A 5,906-nucleotide genomic window follows, 5' to 3' on the forward strand; every position below is an offset into this window, starting at 1 on the left:
AATAATCTTATAAAACAAGTTAATACTTTTATGATGTCATTGTGGGAATGCGCAATGCCAATCAAATTAATTGACTGTACTTAGACTACTTACTGTACAGGTCAGCTGTTGTTGGGGGGCGAAGGGCAGATTACACCGTGACATGAGCTTCAGACTGTTTCAGACCGTTTTCAGAGAAGCTCACGTCACAGTGTAACCTGCCCCTCGACCCCATTTAGGTGACAGTACCCCTTTAAGTAGCATGTGAGGGGTCAAACTAGGGTTTTTTTTTCATGATTCTGAATTCATTGCAAGCATTTGTTTTGCACAAAAACATTCCTTGTTGCTAAGGAGGCTGCCACAAAGCTGCGAAAAGTGATGACTTTGAATAAACAGGACATGTAGATCAACTTGTTTGTGGATTTGCCTACTGTGAAATGCCCAACACAACCCACTGTGTAAGAAAAAAAAAAGTCCCTCTAAATATTGACAATTTGAATCATTATTCAGCAAGCCCTCGGTCCAATTATCAAACAGCCTTCATGCCATGTAAACAGGGATTAGCCAAGCGGTTCATTTAGCCTACAAACACAAACATGAAGAGATTAATTAGACCAGAAAAACGTGTCTTCCGGTTTTGTCTCATTATTTCCAACAGTACGCTTACTGCGTCAACTCTCAATGGCTGCAATGTTTGGGGGTCTTGACTCGAATAAACCTAACTATATGAATGCACTATTTATTTACTGAGAAGGTCTGGTACATTCCCTGGGCATGACAACTGTGTCGTGATTGGTTGAAAGAGAGAGACTGTTTCCAGGGAAAGTACAGTAGGTTTGGCCCTCGACTCCCCTGTCATTATTACTCACAGTTAAAGGATATTACAGTACGTTTCCGTTCACATACATTTAATGTATAGCTTGGTAATCAAAATGGGCCTCATGGATTCATTCCAGACTGGAAAGATTCATTGTTTAGGTGTTAATAATGCCGTTGCATGTTAGTAGAAGGTAACGGCAAGTGTCTTGTGTGCACTTGCGCGCACGCACACACACATGCACGCACGCACACATGCACGCGCACACACAAGTGCATCTCTCCATTCCGACATGTCTCCTTTCCGACAGACACTAACCCTATCTCTATACCCTAACCCTAACCTTAACCTCTATGGAAGTGTCGCCACTCCGACAATAAGAAGTCACTGTCGGAGTGGCGACATGTCGGAATGGAGAGTGCCCCCCGCGCACACACACAGTGGAAACAGTAAACCCAAAGGCTTATGGCTTCGAGCGCACAAACGCACGCACACACACATGCACGCACGTGCACACACGCACATGTACTGGAAAGAGTAAACCCAAAGGCTTCTGGGAAGTGAAAGTTTATGGCGTGCGTGCTTAAAACAAAAAAAGAAAACGCGCCAGACTTCCTCTGGCAAGCCAACAACTGGGCCAACTGGGAACCCAGATCTTATTTGCGCAACTTAATTTACAGGTCAGGTTCCTCCGGTTGAAATCTAAACTATTAATGAGTTCTAATTGAGCATGGCTGCCAGGCATTAGTCATTTTGGGAAAGAAACTAGGAGAGCCTCGCTGTTGTTAATTAGTCCTTTCTTTTTTTGGGGGGTGTGAGAAACAGCCTAAGGGACACGTGTTTACAAAAGGTTCCAAGATTGCTCTGGTGTTTTTTCCCCTCTGCTTGACTAATCTAGTTGAGGCTTGGCTCTGGGCCTTTGTTTGTTTGTTTACATGTTTTTAGAGAGAGGTTGCGAGCCAAATTAACCTCCCGGGAAACTAAGTGTTGAACCTTGAATAGATGTTAGTCGAGAGAAAGAGCTTCCGTATCCTTGCCTGAAGAGTCGTTAATTTGTCATTAATTTGACTCTGTTATTGCGATGGTCCCAGGTGCGTTAGCCATGTGGTGTCCCTTATCCTGTGGTGAACTTTTGGCGAAGAGATATTCTTCTGTCTACACCAGTGTTCTTCAACGTTTTCAGGCCAAGGACCCCTAAAGGCAGGGACCCCCACTAGAGCCTATATATTGTATACACTTGTGTTGCAAATTTAAAATGTTCATAGATTTCTCAGACAGCGTAGACTTGTTTGACAGCACTGTCATCAGTGTATGTTCGATTGATGTGCATTTTCAGACATATTTTCAGACATTTAACCACTTGAACCGTCAATACTTCTCCTTCTACTGCTCTTCTTTTCCCTCTACACCAAACCCCTTCCAGTAATAGCCGATCTACAAGCTCACAACGCCTCGCAACGCCATTCACTGCCAGGGTAAATACATAAATAATCCAGCTCCTGCCAGCAAAATCAGTGTTTTCCTTATACCTGTAGTCCAGGGGAGTTTTTTCCGCAAAATATTATCTAAACAATTACTTTTTATATAAAAGTTGACCAAAGTTGACCGGCAGGGAACCCCCTAGTTAAATTGTTGATCAGGCAGTTGACCGGCAGGGACTGTGTTAAGGCTAAAATCTTAGCCTTAAAGGAGTAGTTCACCCCTAAAATGACTTTTTTTCTATTGATTAGTCACGCCATGGAGACTAGAGTTCAATAATATTTTTAGTTTTTTGTCGCATTCCTAAGACAAAAATGTGACAATAATAGATTTACCCCCATTCGTTCCGAATGGGGACCCGTTTCGAAACGGGTCCCCATCCGGAATCAATGGGGGTAAATTTAATCGAATCAAATTTTTGTCTTAGGAATGTGACAAAAACCAAAAGCTATTATTGAACTCTACTCTCCATGGCATGAGTAATCAATAGAAAAAAAAGTCATTTTGGGGGTGAACTACTCCTTTAAGCTGGTTGCACACTGCTGTGTTTTTTGCAAGTTGGCACCTCGACAGAGTACCAACTTGCCCACCCATACATACATACATACATACATACATACATACATACATACATACATACATACATACATACATACATACATACATACATACATACATACATACATACATACATACACATACATACATACATACATACATACATACATACACATACATACATACATACATACATACATACATACATACATACATACATACATACACCCATACATACATACATACATACATACATACATACATACATACATACATACATACATACATACATACACATACATACATACATACATACATACATACATACACATACATACATACATACATACATACATACATACATACATACATACATACATACATACATACATACATACATACAGACAGCACCGAACGGCACCGATCGCAGTAATTGGCGCACAAGTAGACAGAGTGCAGTCTAGTTAGTTGCAGCGTTGTGTTGCAATCAGCTGTTTATGCCGTCCGTATCACACATACATCCAAGTCACTTGTAGAAGCGGCTGGCACCGTTTAAAGATCATAATCAAACTGGAGGGGTCTTTGAAATTAAAAAAGAAAAAGGCAGAGACTCACTGCTATAGTTAAAGACTATGCAGTCTGATGTGATTCATTCCTGGGTCTGAATCACAACACAGCATGTCTGGGCTTTAGCAGATTAAACACCACCTTAACACCTTTTTCAATATAGTCACGCCCCCAGACTTTACCATATTAAGCCTGTAAGAGCGGGAACGCGCCCGCGTCGCGTTAGATTTTAACCACTTTAACCATTATTTTATGCTTTAACTATGGAAAAATAGCAGATATACAAGCTCACAGCGCGGCACCGAGTGCCGCGCTGCGAGCTCGTAGATCTGCTATTTTTGAAAAATCGTGAAAATGTGTGCACGTCTTTGGATGTCTTTGACCCGATCTTTGACCCGACTTCTAAATCCTTTCCTCTGAATCAGTGGATCTGAAACTTTTCATGTCAAGGACTCCAGGTATTTGGCCGCGGACCCCCATCTAAAAATATGTTGTTCCAGGGACCCCCCCCAGAAGCAAATATTTGAGTTACAAAAGTTTGCTTTGAAAAATATATACTGAAGAATTTGCACACATTTTCACAAAAAAAAAAAAAAAATAGCATATCTACAAGCTTTCAGCGCGGCACTCGGTGCCGCGCTGTGAGCTTGTAGATCTGCTATTTTTCAATAGCTAAAGCATTCAATAATCCCAGGCCTAAATGTGTTAATCTAATTGCCTGTCTACCGCCAGACTAAAGATTATCTATATTCAATCAATACAAACACGGGAGGCAACGCGATGCATATATACACAGTAAAGGAGACGGCTTCAACGGAAAAGAGCTTCATTAGAATGTTTCGGAGAACTTTTCCATTCCTTGGGCGAGAGAGAGAGAGAGAGAGAGAGAGAGAGAGAGAGAGAGAGAGAGAGAGAGAGAGAGAGAGAGAAAAGGACTTTGTAGGGGAACGTCCAAAGGTCGAAACGTGAGCAGAAACCCAGACCTTTGTTGTAACGTTCTTAAGATTCAGCTCAGCCTCTCAGGATGCTTAGAGGCCGTTTTTCTCCCAAACTAAAGTTTGCTGACAGTCGTCGGTGCAGGGGTGTCACACCAAATTCTGGGCCCTGGGTTACAAGGATTCACTGCGGGCCCCCCATGAATGTTCTTCATACTGTAGGGGGGGGGGGGGCATTTTTGTGCTTTAACTATTGAAAAATAGCAGATTTACAAGCTCGTAGCTCGAGCTTGTAGATCTGTTTTTTTTTTGTTTTGTTTTTTTTTTTAAATTGAAAATTTGAGCAAGCCTTCGAATGTTTCAAATCCTTCTACTTTTTTTTCTTTTTTTTATTTCTTTTTTTTGAAAAACCTATGTTTCTATGTCAGTGGTGCACAAACCTTTTCATGCCAAGGACCCCCTAGCCTCGGAAACCCAGGCACATCCGTCCCCTCTAGACCAAAATCAGCCTGTGTTAGGGTAGGCTAAGGACCCCCAAAATGATATGTATTTGGCCCCGGACCCCCATCTCAAAATATTTAGTTCCAGGGACCCCCCAGAAGCAAAATTTAAGTTACAAATGTTCGCTTAAAAAATACATATATTCAAAGATGTGCACACATTTTCACGACTTTTCAAAAATAGCAGATCTATAAGCTCGCAGCGCGGCACTCGGTGCCGCGCTGTGAGCTTGTATATCTGCTATTTTTCAATAGCTAAAGTATAAAATAATTAAGGTCCCTCCACCTTGGGCCCTAGTAACTCAGTCCCACTCCCCCCCCCCCCCCCCCCCTTGTGACGCCCGTGGTCGTCGGGCCACTAGCTAATCTAACTCTGAATATTTGGAGTACAAAGATAATCATGACAGGGTCCTCTTTCCTGGGTCGTATATCACGGTGACATATGACTGATGTCATACATCAGGGTCTAGTGCTGTCACGATTATGACATTTTACATGACGATTAATTGTCACTCAAATAATTGCGATTAACGATTTAATTGTGTTTTTGTCATTGACAATTACATTTCTGTTTGGCTTGTAGGCTTTGAAGTTGCACATGGCAGATATGACACATAACCTAAATATACAAAGAAATGACTGACGTATTTGACAACTTTATACTTAAAAAAAAAGTATAGAAAGTGGAAATAGCAGATCTACAAATCGCGACGCGTTGTGAGCTTGTTGATCTGCTATTTCCACTATTTTTGACTTAAAAAAAATAAATGAACATTTTTTCAACATGGAAAAAATGATGACGATTATGAAAAATAATCACGATTATGTCAAATAATCGCCATTAGACAATTATATAATAATTGTGACAGCCCTATCAGGGTCCCACACTGCACGACGGGATCAGACCCACGCTCACCGGTGGAAAGTAACTAAGTATATTTACTCTAGTAATATACTTAGTTACTAGTAATTAACTAGTATTAAGGACTCGAGGACAATTTGCAGGTACTTTTACTTGAGGTTTATTTGTTTGTTCTTTACTTTATATTGTTCTAGTCCACCAAACCACAG

The sequence above is a fragment of the Nannobrachium achirus genome (assembly GCF_963921795.1).
Source record: "Nannobrachium achirus genome assembly, chromosome: 19".
Classification (NCBI taxonomy): domain Eukaryota; kingdom Metazoa; phylum Chordata; class Actinopteri; order Myctophiformes; family Myctophidae; genus Nannobrachium; species Nannobrachium achirus.